Raw genomic sequence first — 19,650 nt, forward strand, 5'->3', positions numbered from 1 at the left:
TTTTTCTCTCTCCTGTTTTGCAATTCCATTTACGCGGTGGTTGGATGGCTTGGTGTTGTCCTGCAGGTCTGTGAGGCTTTGTTAATTTTTTTTAAAACAAATTCTTCAATGAACTGTTTAATTTTTTAAAAATAAATGCTTGGGTTTTATGTTTAATAGCTTCAAATACTTGCAAAATTTACAATATACAAATTTTGTAAATTATTTTAGGAGTATTGTTGGAAGAATTTTAATCTTTGTATATGGCCATGTGAGGTTTACCACAATCAAATTAGAGATTATCATCCTGCAGAGGCTCCCATGCAGTGGCCACTCCCAGAGAAGCCAAAGTACTCCTTTCTTACAGAGCTTTTCTTCTCTACACAAAGGAAACTATTTGTTTGACCTCTCATTCCTCTTCTTCACCCCTCACAGGACTCACTGTCTTCTGTTCCTAGCCCTTACTCTTCTGTCATGCTCACCACCATCATCCCTTACTTCCTTCAGAGTATCCTGAGAGTCCAGTTCTCTTCAGAAAACCATTTTTTGATTAGTGAAATAAAAATGTTTCCTCTTTAAAGATTTTATTATTTATTTGTCAGAGAGAGAGCACAAGCAGTGGGGAGTGGCAGGGAGAGGGAGAAGCAGGCTCCCCGCTAAGGAAGGAGCCCGATGTGGGACTCAATCCCAGGACCCTGGAATTATAACTTGAGCCGAAGGCAGACGCTTAACCGACTGAGCCACCCAGGAGTCTCTGAAATCAAAATGTTTACTCTCTTCTCTTACTGGCTACTTTCCAAGGTGAAATGATTAAACAAACTAATGAGTATCACTTTGAAAAAACAAAATCATTCCCCGCCCCCCCATCTGTACACGTTAGCAAGCACAATTCGCTTGTAAATCATTTCAGTATTTATCTAGAATCAGGGCCACTAGAAAAAAATGAAATCTGTTTGAATTGTCTGTATGTGTCCAAGTATAGTTTTGCAGATGATGGATTTAAACATAAATATGAGGAGACATAGATTAAGAATATCAAACTGGTTATACTATGCTAACTCTGCCAAAGGAACTCACAGGTTGTTTCTTTTGTTTTTTGGGTTTTTTATTCTTTTTGTATTTTGTTTTTTTTTTTGCGGGACAAAGGTTTGGCCATGTGATAGAAAAGCTTCTAGTCATTCCCATCAGTTAAAAATGAAAACCCATATAATATATTTATTACATTAAAGCTTAAAAATATATATAAAATATAAATGCAAAAAACCTCAGAGTTTTTATTGCCATATCTTTATTTTTTTTAGATAGATTTTAGACATGGGTTTGCATTGGTGTACAGGACATATTCCTTTAAATTATTTCATTACCTTTTTAGTTTACCACTCTAAAACACATTGATATCTCTATCTGGTAATGTTAAGTCTTAGATTTTCATTGTTGCTTATTTTTTCCTTAGTCCTTGCCTCTTCTTTGAGAGAATTTATGTTATTGTTCAGTGTATTCATTATGTAAATCGTCTTTGTCTATGAAAGTGTAATTTGGAAATGAAAATTGAATTTAAAACAAGTGCTAAAAGCTTACAATGGTCAAGTTTATAATTAACAGCACTTTGTATTATGTGTCAAAAAATCTGTTTTCCATTTTATTTAAATATTCTTTTCTTGTTTATGTCCTGGATTCTTCTTGTCAGATAGTCATAATTAAAATAATTGATTCTGTCAAAAGATCCAGCAGTGTAATGCTTAACAGTCCATATCAAAAAGGTCAGACAGTAATTACTGTAATTTTGCATAAAATGAAATAAAAAAGCTGCCCCTTTCACTCCAAGTTAAAAATGTTAGGGTAATCAGAATTCTCATGAGGCTTTTTCAATCAATACATGCTTCAGTGAATGATTGCAGCCCCAAAATCGAAAGAACATTCTATTCAGGCCTACAATTATGGTCACACAGAATATAAGTCTTTTTAGAAAGACTTTTTTTTCTGCTTGAAAAGATTGATTTTGGCCGTCCATAACCCTCATGTTTTCTCTGACACTGTATTTTGTATGTTTCCGGCGCTTAGTTCCTTTTGTGAATGTTTGCATTCACTGGACTGACTCCTTCCCGAAATGCTTGTGACTCTTTGCAACAAGGATACCTTCTTTGTTTGGACTTTCTGGGCTCTAACAACGAGACCTGACAATTTTAGGGGAATGTAATACTGTAACCTTGAGAGTTCCTTTAAAGTCAGCATATGGAAAATATCATTCACATTAAATCAGCTTTTTGAGTCTACTTAAATACAATTAATTTTTTTCCCAGTAAAATATCATTTTTTTTTTCTTTTAGAGCCAACTACACATAAGCTAAGTTAGAAAAAAAAAATATTTAAGAGGTAAATGTTTAGGTGAAGGATGAGAACTTTCAAGAAACGCATAGTATATATGAATAAGCAAGTATTCACCGAGGGCATTTTGTTAGATGCTTAAGGCATAAGACCTGCCTCTCCTACTCGTCCAGACTCTCTTGTTAGAAATGATAAAACAGAAAGTTAAGTTGGAATAAGATATTTATTTAGTCTATGGAGTAAGAATGTATGGAGTATAAAGCTACAGAATAAGAAGAAATTTATTTAAAGTATGACAAAATAGCTTATTATATTCACCCTGATGACATTTTCTTTTCAAAATTCAATTTCACTTGGGTCTTGAACAACAAGGTGTAAACGAGTAGAGAACTACATTGTATGTAGGGAAAAGAATGGATTAATTTGCTAAAATTGTGGATTTGTGCAGAATCATTTCAGATGGGCCCGGAGGGGAAAAAAAAAGTTACCCTACACAGAAATCAGAGTGTCTACAGGATTTGTTCCTAGTAGAGGCTGTAAGGGAGAATCAGTTCCTTGAATCTTCCAGCTTCTGGTGGTTGCCTGTAATCCTTGGCTTTCCCTGGCTTAGATTTGTATCACTCTAATCTCTGCTTATGATGTCATGGGGCTCCTGCACTATGTATCTGCATCTCTTCTCCTCTTCATACGAAGATATCAGTTTTATTGGATTTGGGTCCCAGGCTAATCAAGTATAAACTGGCTCTAAGACTAGTTCCAATTTGGGGGAGGGGTCCTCCACACCAACAAATTCTCAGACCCCAGCACTTTTTTTTTTTTTAGATTTATTTATTTGAGAGAGAGAGCACGTGCACATGTGGGAGTGGGGGGCGGGGCAGAGGGAGAGAGAGAATCTCAAGCTGACTCCCCACCGATCACAAAGTCCAATGTGGGGCTTGTTCCCAGGACCCTGAGATGATGACCTGAGCCGAAATCAAGAGTCAGATGCTTAATCTACCCAGAGATAGCATCAGATTCCACAGGTTCAGTGTTCAGTCCTAAAAGACTCCCCTGAGCCCCCACTTCAGATGCCAATCACAAGCCCAGGTTATTACTTGTCCTTCTAACCCACTGACCCCAACCCTTTCCTTGACTGCAGATACCAGTTGCAAGCCCTGGCTGTTGTTACCTGTATTTCTGATCAGCCGGCTATAAATCTCAGGTTCCCACAACCCCCTTCTTTGGTTCAATTAATTTGCTAGAGTGGCTCACAGGACTCAGAAAAACATTTTACTTATGAGATCAATAGTTTGTTTTAAAAAGGATATAACTCAGGAGCAGCTAGTTGGAAGAGATACATAGATAAGATATATAGGAAAAGGGTGAAGAGCTTACATATCCTCCCTAAGCACATGGTTTTTCCCATATATCCATATGTTTACCAACTCAAAATTCCCCAGATCCCATCCTTCTAGGTTTTTGTAAAGGCTTCATTACATAAACATGACAATGTCCTCCAGCCCCAGAGGTCTGGGGGTGGGACTGAAAGTTCATCACATGGTTGGCTCCATTGGTAACCAGCCCTGATCATTAGGTGCTTTCCAAAGGGCACTTTATTCACCTAACAGGACAGTTGTAACTCTCTCAACACTTGGGAAATTTCAAGGGTTTGGGGAACTGTGAGCCAGGAACCATGGATGAAAATCAAATATATGTTTCCTATAAATCACAGTATCACAAATATGATCTCATCTTACCTTGATTACATCTGCAAAGACCTTATTTCCAAATGTCACATTCACAGGCTCTTAGTGGACATGGAATTTCAGGCACACTATTCAATCCTCTACACTATAAATAAAAAATTATAACTATAGTAATCATCTGCTTTCACCTTGATAGTAGAAATGCATTTTACATGCTTTGAAGAGCTCAAGACCACTCAAAGCTCTTTGCTCCCAACACCAAACAGCTAACCCAGACACACACACACAAACCATCTTCACTCTAATTTCAGTGCGAAATGTTCTGATATGGATATAGCACATCAAAATAGTATGTTCGACATTTCTGAAGCATAGGAAAGAAATATAAGGTATGTAGTTTGGCTGACCACACGTGGATCTGAAGGCCACAGGGAATATTCCCCTTTTCTCTCTTTCAGTTGAATTTGATGTGGCAAGATTCAGAGAACCAATTCCACAATGAGCCCTTAGAGAACTGTTCCCTAAGTCTGGTCCCTGGACCATGAACATCGCCTAGGACATTAGTAAGAATGCAAATTCTCATGTCCAGAAATCTGTATTTAATACGCCCTCTAGGAATTGTGATGGGTATTAAGGTTTGAGAACTACTACTCTAGAAAGAACTAGCTTTTTCTCTACTTTTGGGCAGAGAAAGAGAAGTCCTTGGCATCTCTCCTGGTCCAATTATAATTCACCATGGTCACAAAGCAGAAATGAATTTGTCTTTGAGGCTTAGGCAGTAATACTAAAGTTCATGTTCTTGCTTTGTCCCTTCTACTTACCTTCTGCAACCCCCACCCCCATAGACTGTGGTGTCACTTTAGGGAGTAGTTGCTTTGTGAGATCATGAAGGACTTTATATATTCAGTCCAACACACACCTTATTTTCATTTTCTACCTCATATTGCAGATACTTAGGTATACGTTTTATCTCTTCTATTGATATGCACTCTTTTGGGACAGGGTAATATAATGTTATGCATCCATCCATCCCCAGTACCTACAAATAATAAGTTTGCCTTGTACATAGTGGCCACTCAATACTTTTTTTGTGTGTGTGTGGGGGGGAGATGTTGAATTAAACATATAATTTTAGAAAAAATAATTTCACTAAAGCAATTTTTATGCCCCAGATTGTTAATCATATTGACATTTCATAGTATTTATCTGTTCATTTCAAAGCTAATGCCTTTCATTGGAAACAGAATAGAATTATCCACTAAACCCATTTCTATAGTGAGGAAAAAAATATGTTTAGAGCAACATGAATCAAAATGTCCTTTTGAATGTAAAGTACAATGACAGTAATAATTGAAGTTCCTAGCAGCAACATAACTGTAATGAGCTCCTGCCACAGCTGTCATATACTTACTTATTAAGCACAGAAGAGATGTTTGCTGCTCTGGATAAAAAGAGCTAGACTCCTTGGTCATTTGCTTAACTCCACTTTAGATAAAGTCTTTAGAAAATAAGCTTCCATTAAGGAGAATTTCTTAAAACCATTTAATGAGTCTCTATCTTCTATTTAATATTAAAGATGTCAAATAAGTGTGACTTTTCTTTAGGAACTTCTACTGTTAATTCATTTCTACAGAATATAATATTCCTTCCCTAAATTACAAAAAAGATAGAGCTGTCCTAAACCATCATGTATGGTTCTTCATTCTCCTAAATTAAAATATATTTATACACATACATTTTTGATTTCATGGTGTTGGGAGAACTGGACAGCAACACGAAGAAGAAAGAAACCCGACCACTTTCTTACACCATACTACACAAAAATAAATTCAAAATGGATGAGAGACCTACATGTGAGACAGGAAACCATCAAAATCCTAGAGAACACAGGCAGCAACCTCTTTGACCTCAGCCATAGTGCAGCTTCTTACTAGACACAACTCCAGAGGCAACGAATGCAAGAGCAAAAATGAACTATCGGGACTTGATCAAGATAAAAAGCTTCTGCACAGTGAAGAAAATAACACAACTAAGAGGCAACCTACAGAATGGGTGAAGATATTTGCAAATGACATATCTGATAAAGGGTTAGTATCCAAAATCTATAAAGAACTTATCAAACTCAACACCCCCAAAATAAATAATCCAGTTAAGAATTGGGCAGAAGACATGAACATTTTTCCGAAGAAGACATCCAGATGGCTAACAGACACATGAAAAGATGCTCATTAAATTTTTGTTTATCTAAATTCATCCTTTAAAAATAACAATTCTTTTAAAAGCTAGATATGATTTTTGTTTAGATCTTAGCGTTTTTTGGAATTTATTTAGACTATAACATCCAAGAAGGGAGAATTTAGAATTTTGTTAGATTTATCACTGATTACCAGACTAGAATATTGGCATTTATATAAGTATTTGAAAAACTGAATGAATTAATTTCACTACGAAGGTGAATTTCAATTTGAAATAACCCTCCCAAGGAATAATATAGTCTAGGAATGTGCAACGGGGAGCAGTATATAGCACTGTCTTAGAACTTGACTGAGTCAAGTGTGGAGAGAAAGCTACCCAGTTTTTATAGTGTCCCTAAGTAGGTGGATATGCTTGAAGTTATATCAATATTTTATTATAAATCTAGTCACTTTTGAGTTGATAATTTGAGAATTACCATAGCATTGTGGAATTTTAAAGAACCATTATAAACGGTCACAGGCAATGTCAGTATATGATGATAGAAAAAAAATGCTACTGGCCTTCTAGAGACTAATTTTTATCCCTAAAAGCAGAATAAGCAATTTAGGATGATAATTCATGCATAATTTACACTTAGGTAGAGTTTCCTCACTAACAGAATTCATCAAATTCTTCAGGTTATCAATGACAAAAGCAGGTATAATGTACTTTATCTACTGCTGAACTGAAGATAATCATCTTAAAGAAATGAAAACAACTTCTTAGCATAAAAAGATGCTTATCCTCTGATATGCCTACTAAATATAGGTTCAGCCAGAGTTAAGAACACCCAGATTAAAAATATCTCATGCATACAAATTCGCCTGTTCTGCCTCTCTTCGGCTCAACCAGGCTGACAATTCCCTCCACATTTTCTCCTTCCAGCTGATCTTCCACCCTGCAGGCTAATCAGCAAGAGTTTAACAGTTCCAAATGGGTAATGCAGACAGTTTTCTGAACTAATATTTACTTACCACTTCTTTTCTTCATTTCCAGATAATCTATTGTCTCTCATCCCCCATCTTACCTTGATCTCATTCATAAAAATTATGTTCATATTCCACCCTTCTTCCCAAGCTTATCCTATTTCACAAAACTATCTAATTTTCACTTTCTACCTTCATTCTATGTATGGGCAAAAGTTTACCAAACTATGACTAAGTATAAAAGAAGTGCTAAAGACATACCTGAATTTACAAAAAAAGTACATATTTTGATGTGAAATTAGATTTAATAAAGTATTATTACCACCAACCAGTACAGTCCTTGATGGGTCACAGAACTCTACTTTGAAGTCAGACTATTTTTTATTTACCTCTTTATAATCTAAATCACTTTGGTCTTCTTTAAGCTGTAATTTGTAATACTAAAAGCATAATTTCTAATACTATTACATGATCTGCATTTTTCTTTAATTTTAATTTTAATTTTTTTTTGTAGTTTTTAATTTTATTATGTTAGTCACCATACAATACATCATTAGTTTTTGATGTAGTGATCCACGATCCATTGTTTTCATATAACACGCAGTGCTCCATGCAGTACGTGCCCTCCTTAATACCCATCACCGGGCTAACCAATCCCCCCTCCCCCCTCCCCTCTAGAACCCTGTTTGTTTCTCAGGTCCATAGTCTCTCATGGTTCATCTCTCCCTCCAATTCTCCCCCCCATTTTTCCCTTCCTTCTCCTAATGTCCTCCATGTTATTCCTTATGTTCCACAAATAAGTGAAACCATATGATAATTGACTTTCTCTGCTTGACTTACTTCGCTTAGCATAATCTCCTCCAGTCCCATCCATGTTGATGTAAAAGTTGGGTATTCATCTTTTCTGATGGCTGAGGAATATTCCATTGTATATATGGACCACATCTTCTTTATCCATTCATCTGTTGAAGGGCATCTCGGCTCTTTCCACAGTTTGGCTATTGCGGACATTGCTGCTATGAACATTGGGGTGCATATGGCCCTTCTTTTCACTACATCTGTGTCTTTGGGGTAAATACCCAGGAGTGCAATTGCTGGGTCATAGGGTAGCTCTATTTTTAAATTTTTGAGGAACCGCCACACTGTTTTCCAAAGTGGCTGTACCAACTTGCATTCCCACCAACAGTGTAAGAGGGTTCCCCTTTCTCCACATCCTCGCCAACATTTGTTGTTTCTTTCCCTGTCCATTTTGACCATTCTAACTGGTGTAAGGTGGTATCTCAGTGTGCTTTTGATTTGGATTTCCCTGATGGCTAATGATGATGAACATTTTTCCATGTGTCTGTTAGCCATTTGTATGTCTTCTTCAGAGAAATGTCTGTTCATCTCTTCTGCCCACTTTTTGACTTGATTATTTGTTTTTTGGGTGTTGAGTTTGAGAAGTTCTTTATAGATTTTGGATACCGGCCCTTTATCTGTAGTGTCATTTGCAAATATCTTCTCCCATTCTGTGGGGTGCCTCTTTGTTTTGTTGACTGTTTCCTTTGCTGTGCAGAAGCTTTGTATCTTGATGAAGTCCCAAAAGTTCATTTTTGCTTTTGTTTCACTAGCTTTTGGAGATGTATCTTGAAAGAAGTTGCTGTGGGCGATGTCAAAGAGGTTACTGCCTATGTTCTCCTCTAGGATTTTGATGGATTCCTGTCTCACATTGAGGTCTTTCATCCACTTTGAGTTTATCTTCGTGAGTGGTGTTAGAGAATGGTCAAGTTTCATTCTTCTGCATGTGGCTGTCCAATTTTCCCAGCACCATTTATTGAAGAGACTGTCTTTTTTCCATTGCATGTTTTTTCCTGCTTTGTCAAAGATTATTTGACCATAGAGTTGAGGGTCCATATCTGGGTGCTCTATTCTGTTCCACTGGTCTGTATGTCTGATTTGGTGCCAGTACCATGCTGTCTTGGTGATCACTGATTTGTAATATAGCTTGAAATCGGGCAACGTGATGCCCCCAGCTTTGTTTTTCTTTTTCAACATCTCCTTGGCGATAACGGGGTCTTTTCTGATTCCATACAAATTTTAGGATTGTTTGTTCCAGCACTTTGAAAAATGTCATTGGAATTTTGATCGGGATGGCATTGAAGGTATAGATTGCTCTGGGTAGCATAGACATTTTAACAATGTTTATTCTTCCGATCCATGAACATGGAATATTTTTCCATCTTTTTGTGTCTTCCTCAATTTCTTTCATGAGTGTTCTGTAGTTCCTAGAGTATAGATCCTTTACCTCTTTGGTTAGGTTTATTCCGAGGTATCTTATGGGTTTTGGTGCTATTGTAAATGGAATCGTTTCTTTAATTTCTCTTTCTACAGTTGCATTGTTAGTGTATAAGAAAGCAACTGATTTCTGTGCATTGATTTTGTATCCTGCCACATTACTGAATTGCTGGATGAGTTCTAGTAATTTGGGGGTGGAGTCTTTTGGGTTTTCCACATAAAGTATCATGTCGTCTGCGAAAAGAGAGAGTTTGACTTCTTCTTTGGCAATTTGAATACCTTTTATTTCTTTTTGTTGTCTGATTGCTGTTGCTAGGACTTCTAGTACTATGTTGAACAACAGTGGTGAGAGTGGGCACCCTTGACGTGTTCCTGATCTTAAGGGAAAGGCTCTCAGCTTTTCCCCATTGAGGATGATATTCGCTGTGGGTTTTTCATAGATGAATTTTATGAGCTTGAGGAATGTTCCCTCTATCCCTATACTCTGGAGAGTTTTAATCAGGAAAGGATGTTGTATTTTGTCAAATGCTTTTTCTGCATCAATTGAGAGGACCATATGGTTCTTCTCCCTCGTCTTATTAATGTGTTCTATCACATGGATTGATTTGCGAATGTTGAACCACCCTTGCATCCTGGGGATAAATCCCACTTGGTCGTGGTGGATGATCCTTTTAATGTGTTTTGGATCCTATTAGCTAGGATTTTGTTGAGGATTTTGGAATCCATATTCATCAGGGATATCGGTCTGAAATTCTCCTTTTTGATGGGGTCTTTGCCTGGTTTGGGGATTAAGGTAATGCTGGCCTCATAGAATGAGTTTGGAAGTTTTCCTTCTGTTTCTATTTTTTGAAACCGCTTCAGTAGAATAGGTATTATTTCTTCTTTGAATGTTTGGTAGAATTCCCCAGGGAATCCATCAGGCCCTGGACTCTTGTTTTTGGGGAGGTTTTTGATCACTGCTTCAATCTCGTTACTGGTTATTGGCCTATTCGGGTTGTCAATTTCTTCCTGTTTCAGTCTTGGCAGCTTATAGGTTTCCAGGAAGGCCTCCATTTCATCCAGATTGCTCAGTTTATTGGCATATAGTTGTTGATAATAATTTCTAATAATTGTTTCTATGTCCTTGGTGTTAGTCGTGATCTCTTCCCTTTCATTCATAATTTTATTAATTTGGGTCCTTTCTCTCTTCTTTTGGATAAGTCTGGACAGTGGCTTATCAATCTTATTAATTCTTTCAAAGAACCAACTTCTAGTTTCGTTGATCTGATCTACTGTGTTTCTGGTTTCTAATTCATTGATTTCTGCTCTAATTTTAATTATTTCTCTTCTAATGTGTGGCTTAGGCATCATTTGTTGCTTTTTCTCTAGTTCTTTAAGGTGTAGAGTTAGTTGGTGAATTTGGGATTTTTCTATTTTTTTGAGTGAGGCTTGGATGGCTATGTATTTCCCCCTTAGGACCGCCTTTGCAGTATCCCATAGGTTTTGGACCGATATGTTTTCGTTCTCATTGATTTCCATGAATTGTTTAAATTCTTCTTTGATTTCTTGGTTGACCCAAACATTCTTGAGCAGAGTGGCCTTTAGCTTCCAAGTGTTTGAATTTCTGCCAAAGTTTTTCTTGTGATTGAGTTCCAGTTTTAGAGCATTGTGGTCTGAGAATATGCAGGGAATAATCTCAATCTTTTAGTATCGGTTGAGACCTGATTTGTGACCCAGTATATGGTCTATTCTGGAGAAAGTTCCATGTGCGCTTGAGAAGAATGAGTATTCTGTTGTTTTAAGGTGGAATGTTCTGTAAATATCTATGAGGTCCATCTGGTCCAATGTATCATTCAAAGCTCTTGTTTCCTTATTGATTTTCTGCTTAGATGATCTGTCCATTGCTGAGAGTGGAGTATTGAGGTCTCCTACAATTAATGTATTGTTATCAATATGACTCTTTATTTTGGTTAACAGTTGGCTTATGTATATGGCTGCTCCCATGTTGGGGGCATAGATATTTACAATTGTTAGATCTTCTTGTTGGATAGACCCTTTAAGAATGATATAGTGTCCTTCTGTGTCTCTTATTACAGACTTTAGTTTAAAATCTAATTTGTCTGATATAAGAATTGCTACCCCAGCTTTCTTTTGAGGTCTGCTGGCATGGAAGATGGATCTCCATCCCTTCACTTTCAGTCTGGATGTATCTTTAGGTTCAAAATGAGTCTCTTGTAGACAGCATATGGATGGGTCCTGTCTTTTTATCCAATCTGCAACCCTGTGCCATTTTATGGGAGCATTTAGGCCATTCACGTTGAGAGTGATTATTGAAAGATATTAATTAATTGTCATCATGTTGCCTGTGAAGACGTTGTTTTTATAGATTGTCCCTGTAAATTTCTGTTGTAGATCACTCTTGGGGTCTTTCTCCTTTTATAGAACCCCCTGAATATTTCTTGCAGGGCCGGCTTAGTGGTCACATATTCTTTCAGTTTCTGCCAGTCGTGGAAGCTCTGCATCTCTCCATCCATTCTAAATGATGGCCTTGCCGGATAAAGTATTCTTGGCTGCATGTTCTTCTCATTTAGTACCCTGAATATGTCTTGCCAGGCCTTTCTGGCTTGCCAGGTCTCTGTGGATAGGTCTGACATTATTCTGATGTTCCTCCCTCTGTACGTAAGGAATCTCTTCCCCCTAAGTGCCCTTAAGATGGTTTCCTTGGTTCTAAGATTTGCAAGTTTTACTATTACATGCCGGGGTGTTGGCCTGTTTTCCTTGATCTTGGGAGGGGTCCTCTCTGCCTCTAGGACTCGAATGTTTATTTCATTCCCCAGATTAGGGAAGTTCTCAGCTATGATTTGCTCAAATACATCTTCTAGCCCTCTCTCTCTCTCCACTCCCTCCGGGATTCCAATTATTCTGACATTGGAACGCTTCATGGAGTCACGTATTTCTCTGATTCTATTTTCATGGATTCTGAGTTGTTTTTCCCTGGCCTCCTCTTTTCCCTTTTTATCTATTATACTGTCTTCCAGATCGCTTATTCTCTCTTCTGTCTCAGTTACCCTAGCTGTTAGATTATCTAGATTGGATTGAATCTCATTGATAGCATTTTTAAGTTCTGCCAATTCACCTTTTATTTCTGCCCTTAGAGACTCTATGTTGCCATTAATTGATTTCTCCATTCTAGCCATTGTCTTCACAATTGCTAGCCTGAATTCCATCTCTGACATCTTGGTTATGTCTGCATCCATTTGTAAATCTGCAGCATAAGTCATAATCTGAGTCTTTTCTATTTTGGGGGCTCCTCCTCCTAGTCATTCTGTTGATGGGTGGTTGAGGGAATGTATAGAGTCCAAATTATGGACCAGAACCCAAGCAAGATGCACCTGTTTTCTTGGGACCTTAGGGTTGCTGGCCTCTTGTTTTCCCAGCCTGTCTTCTGTGGGAGGGGCCTGCCGCGCTGTTTCTCAGGCAACCCTGTTGGGGCGGAGTTGCCCTGCGCCCCTGTGGTGGGGGATGGGCTCAGCGGGAATCAATCTTTGGGGCTTTTGTTCTCTGGCGCCTTTCCCTGGTGGCTTTCCGCGTCTCTTCCGCAAGTCAGAGCAGAAGAGACCGTTTCCAACCGTCTGCCTCAGAGCGGAGAGACCGCAGTCTGTTCTTCAGTGAGCTCTCCAGGCCACACCGTCTCCGTTTCTGTCCGTGCTGCTATAAACTGCAGCGGCCTGGGTTGTGCGCCCCTCCGCAGTGCTCCCAGTCTTGCCTCCAGGTCGGGGCACGTCTCTGCCCTGTGTGCTTCTAAAACCGCCAGCGACTCCGCCGCTCCGGGTTTCCACCCCGGGGGTTGCAGTTCACCGGCGCGACCCCCGCACACCGGGTTTCCGTCTCCGAGGCTGCAGTTCGTGTGCGCGGGACCGTCGCTCCGGTTTCTGTCCGGGGGGCTGCAGTTCGCATGCGCGTGACCCCGGCGGTCTGGGTTTCCACCCCGGGGGCTGCCCTAAAGTCCTTTCCCGCCGCTACCGGTCTGCGAGTCTGTGCCCGTCCGCAGCGTGCGAGGCTGTCACTCACCGGCGGTGTAGGATCCCCACGACCAGGCTCCCTCCCGCTGCCGTTTATCCTCCGATATCTGCCAGCAGAATCACGGCTCCCCGCTTCCTACCTCAAAACCAACTGCCTGCGATATTCTGTTTGTAGAGATCCCGATCTTCTTACATCTCAGGCTGGTTTCGTGGGTGCTCAGAGTGGTCTGGTAGATATCCAGCTCAATTCCGGGGACCAGTTGAAATAGGGTCCCCTACTCCTCCGCCATCTTTCCCCTCCCATGATCTGCATTTTTATTGTAACATTCTTTTTCACTACATTTCATTTAAACATGTGTACCATTTAATACTGGTGAAGAAACATTCTGGCGATCTAGTTTGGGAAGCATACCATTCTTTACTGTACTGCTCTCATAGGAAAACATCCCAGGTTTAGGCAAATGAATTACAAATGAAATAGAGACACACATCAGAAAGTGACTACTATTTGAGGAGTATTCGCTGATTCAGAATTGCTACTTAGAAAAAACTTCTAATACAAAAATATTGTTATTGTTATCCACAAGGTTTCTTAAGGTGTATTTGTAAGCAGTTTAGAAAGGAAGGAAGAGAAATGAAAATTGTGGCCCTGGAATAAAGCCAGCTGCCTAGTCACCTTAGAGGAGGCAGTGGATCCCAATATTTTTACTGTGCATGAGAATTACCAAAAGGGTTGTTAGTACACAGGTTGCTGAGATTCACTCCCTGAGTTTACTCTCAGGATGTAACTGGTGGAGTTTATATATAATATGTATTATGTAGAAATTTGTTTCAGCATATGAAATAAGTACACCCATGATTCACGTGTCTCGTAGCATGTTTTCATAAGGACATTCAAATTCCCAACATCCCCACTTTGTTGGAGTGATATGCCTTTCCACCACTATGGTGTTAAATATTTTTCTCTGAATTTTTGTTTTTTTAATCTATTATTAGATGTCCTTTATTAAAATTATTTTGTCTTTTATCCCTGAGGATAAATACTCTATTGGAAACTAGAAAGTGAGGGGAGGAATTTTTATGGGTTGAATAGACAGTTCATATTGATTGTAACTTCATTCCCTAAAGTCAAAGAAAGCTGCCTGGAAATCAGTTATAGAAGGGCTCAAGTAGAGTACTTTTGTATGGCAGTAATTTGGGAAGTCAAACTATTTTCTTATACCTACAGAGGGATGGTCTCAATGAAGATCTTATCAAGATGAGACTAATCTCAATGATCAGATTAAATTGTACCGCCTTTGCTTCTCCAGGCAGGGCATAAAGGGTTAACAGGGGAATGGGACATTTCTGGAATGGCTTTACATCTGTATTCCTTTGTTGGTTATCTAGTCTATCCACCTGTACTCTTCATGTCATGCTCCCTGTTCCTCACATTTCTACCAATCCCTTATGTATCTTCAACTTCTTTTTCTGAACTTGGCTTAATATAACTTTCAGGGGAGCATCTTTAACTTTCAACCAAGGTGAGTTCTCCTGTCGTATTTCTGGTAGCACACCATATTTCCTCTCTGATATTATTTAATTAACCTTTGTTTATCATTCTGTCTTTCTAGTTCAGGTTATGAGCTCGAGGGGGGGCATACTACCTGTTTTGGGTAGTACTGTGTCTTTCATATTTAACAAAATAGATATTGTGTTTGTATGTACTCTATATAGTAGGTATTAAATAAATCTCTTGATAGATTGAAAATTAATTTTCCACTCAGCATGAAATTGTAATTAAATGTAAACATTTCAACTGCATTTGTAATGAAGACTATTTCATTGGGAAATAAATTAGATTGGCCAATCAGTTTATCCATTAAAGGCCCAATAATAGTGCTATGGAATGGCTCATTTAATGGAGACCTGTATACTTAGAATCATAATGTTTTCAAGCCAAAAGAGGACACAGTGGTATGAACAGGCTTTGGAATTAGATAAGTTTATGTTTGAATTCCAGATTTTCCAGTTAAGTATATGAGGCAAGTTTTCTGAATTACATAAGCCTTGAGTTTCTCATATATGAAATGTGGTTAATGTTATCAACTTTAAAAATTATGACTTTTAGAAAAATTACATGAAAAATTTGTTACACAATTAATATTACTTATTTTATGCATACTAATTCAAATCATGAACAATAACAACATGTCATCAAAAAGAACATATTAATTTATTCTATAATTAATTTAGCAAAAAATTGTTATTCAATTCTTTCTATATTTCAAACGATAAATATCCAATTTGTCTAAAACTCACCTCTAGCTTTTAGGATGTACAATACAACGTCACTTAAAATTTACTTGTGTCACAAGACTGTTTCTTCCAATTCCTGTTTTCTCAATGTTTAAATTCAGTCTTTAAAGAAACATTGAATAACACTGTGAAATTATATTACCTAATGAATAAATTAAATCATTTTACCATGCAAACTCTTATGTGAATTCCTTAAATCAATATGTTAATATTTAATTACATGGCATTAAGAAATAATTAACAGGGAGAGTTGCAATGAATACATTGTAGAGAAAGGTGATTTTTAGGTCTTAAACGTGGCTTCATCATATTCTTATCCTTCAGGCTGTAGAAATGACCACTCCAATCTCAGATGAAGTGTGGATTGAATGCATATATCTCATTTTATTCTTTCCAGAAACTCCAGTAAAAGCTATTTTTATTTTTCTTCTTATTGTTTTTGCTCTTTTAAGAGATGAATTTACCAAGGCAGAGAAGTCAGAGAGGAAAAAGCAGCAACAGAGTTTCAGGAATCGATGGATAACTGGTAAATCACAGCTCAATCCCAAACATAGAGTGAAGAAAGATGGAACGCCAAGAATCAAATGTATTTTCCTGGCAAAAACCTAAAAAAATCACAAGAATTGGTGGCAACTATGACCTCTATGAAAAGGGAGGTAAGGAGGCGGGGCTCAAATAAGGAGGAGGGGAAAATTATTTAGGACCAGTTAGATCCCCACATGCCTTTCCTTATTATACCAAACTTCTGGGAGATTGCTGTCCCAGCTTCGCTCTGGAAATCTGGAGATTTATTCTCGGGAGGGGATAAAAAAGAAGGTTTCTGAACTGGGGGGGCGGGTGTCAATCATAATGGAGATATGGGAGCCAAACCAAAAATAGCAAGATAGGGCGCCTGGGTGGCTCAGACGGTTGAGCGTCTGCCTTCGGCTCAGGTCATGATCCCAGGGTCCTGGGATCGAGTCCCGCATCGGGCTCCCTGCTCCTTGGGAGCCTGCTTCTCCCTCTGCTTCTCTCTCTCTCTCTCTCTCTCTGTCTCTCATGAATAAATAAATAAACTCTTTAAAAAAAAATAGCAAGATAAGGAACCATCATCTTTTAGTCCTTAGCTCCCTATCACTCTGTCCAAGTCACTTCCAGAATGCCTTCATCAGATGCAGGGTTTCCCACATCACAGTGGAGATTCCCCAAGTTAGGTCTGAGATGCTTTTTGACATCCAAGTAGAAATTGAATATTCTAGTCTGGAGATCAGAGATAGGTCTAGAAAGGATATATACATTTAAGAGTCATTTGTTCACAGGAACCAGAAAAGGAAACCGATGCAGACTGCCCAGAAAGTGTGATTTGTTGGATACTCACATAAAAGAAAATATTCAAAAGAAAAAATGTGATCAACTATATCACCAGTTGCTGAAAGATTGAGTAAAGGAGAATTGAGGGTTGACCTTTGGGTTTCAAGATATGAAGATGAGGAGAGATAGGAGGGAATTTGGAGACAGTGAATGAAAAAAATTTTTGAGAAATTTTTCTGTAAAGGGCAACGGGGCAATAAGATTATTGTAAAGGGAGGAGGAGACTGAAATTATTATTATTTTTGTATGGGGGAAACATAAGATGTGTGTTAGCTCAAGGGACAAATATTTAAAGGTGGAGAAAGGGATGGTAATTACTAAGAACTGTCCTTGATAATATGAGGAAAAACTCCAGAATACATACGTAGAGGGGTTAGCTCTTACAGGGGTGTTTACAGTTCATTAACGGTAACAAGAGAAAAGCAAATACACGGTACCAACACTGGGTGTAATTTTGACATTGGGAGCTTGTGACAAATTCTTCAATCCTTCTACTACTCCATGTAAGCACTATTTGAGGAAGATTTTGGTAGTTGGGATTATAATTTTTTTAAAGTTAATGGTAATAAATGGGTATAAGATACAGTTATGGAAATGACTGGTTAAGGATGACTAAGACCAAATAACTTATATGCCAGGACTCAGAAACATCACACAAATACATATTGAAATAATCAAGAATTAAAACTACTAGAGATATCCAGTGAGCAAGGAGATAAGATTTCAAGTAAGAAGGGGTTGTCTTCTGATACAAGCATCAAAGCTGAGCAATTTTAAGGAGAGGGGGAGAATGCTCTAGAAGAAGTAATAGGGAACAGGAAGCCACATTTCATGGTCAAGCCAAGGTGTATGAGGAGTGGGGGAGAAAAACACATAAAAACTTGAAAAGGCTGCTGGGAAAGCAGCAAGCTCAGGGAAAATTCAAAATGCAATTACAGCAAGAAGGTAGGGAGCATTCTGAAAAACATCATGATAAAAAGACTGTGTTTGATTTCTTAATAGTTGCTCACACTTATGCATTATATAATAATCTTAATATTTTGAGAAAACAAAATGTTAATCATTTCAAGGAAAATAAAATTTTGGATTTTCAATATATACATTATAAATACATAATATGAATATTCAAGAATATGTTGCAGCAGAGGAGGTTACTGATATATATAGCGTATGTTGATAAATATAAATATATAATGTTGATATATTATATATCTATATATAATACATATATTATATATGATATATATTACATGATATATATCAATATGATATTGATAAATTATATATAATATATATCAATATATAATATAATATTGATATATACCTCTGATTTTACATATATATATATATCTAACACATCACAGATCTTCCAAATTTTTATGCACACTTTCATCTGATGTGGCAAAATATCTATTTATTCAATCAGTTACTTACTGACTAGAAAATTTTACATTTTTAATGAAGTCCAAAGTCTCCCATCCTTTAATTTTAAAAAGTCTACTCTGAGGCAGTTCTGACTTCATTATTCTAAGTTTAATCACTCCCTTCTCTACTATTCCACATTATGTTTAAAATTTGTTGTGAGGTGATTCAAAGTGCAAGAGCCTGCAGCTATGTTTAAATGAGAGCAGTATTTACGTAGAGAAAGAACTTTCTTCCATTCCCGTTGCCAGGGCTAAGTAACCGCTTCTTCTAATAATCAATACACTGTGGTGTTTAAGAGAGTTTTCATCAGGGCTATACTTACAGAATACCCACATACTATCACATGTGACTTTGTCTTTTAAAATACTAATCAAGAACAGAACAATCCTTGACAATTTAACACTCTTGGGAATGACTTCAATTTTTGTGAAACAGCTAAACATCAACCTATGACAGAATACTATTTTCTAGATTCAAGCAAATGCTTGACAAGAAATAGAATCATAATAAATAAGCATAAAGTATACGCATAATTTTTTTTTTTTTTCCCCAACTACCAGCATCTGGTTGCCAAACAAATTGAGAGGTTGCTTTTTCGGTGTGTTTATTTGTTTTTGTTTTGTTTTCTTTTTTTTAAAAGATTTTATTTATTTATTTGACAGAGAGAGAGACAGCCAGAGAGGGAACACAAGCAGAAGGAGTGGGGGTGGGAGAAGCAGGCTTCCCGCGGAGCAGGGAGCCCGATGTGGGGCTTCATCCCAGGACCCTGGGATCATGACCTGAGCCGAAAGCAGACGCTTAAGGACTGAGCCACCCAGGCACCCATGGTGTGTTTATTTGTTTATCTATATGGCAGTATTTTACTTCTCTCATTTTTATGAACAAAGAGAATTGTTTTAGCTCTGGTCTACCTACTTCATACATTTAAAAAATTAATATTAGAAAAAGAAATTATATAAATAGGATGAGTTGAAACAAGTACATTTCAAAGGATATTCAATTAAATCTGAAATTGCCACTTTTAAGCATATATATTTGGAAAAGTTAGTATATAAGAAGACATGCAAATATCTACATTAGTTAAATTTTATGCTGATAAGTTGGATAATGTAGGAAATAAGAAATCACATGTGAAAGAGTAAGGACATTCCT

Source organism: Halichoerus grypus, chromosome 13 (genome assembly GCF_964656455.1).
Source record: "Halichoerus grypus chromosome 13, mHalGry1.hap1.1, whole genome shotgun sequence".
Taxonomy (NCBI): domain Eukaryota; kingdom Metazoa; phylum Chordata; class Mammalia; order Carnivora; family Phocidae; genus Halichoerus; species Halichoerus grypus.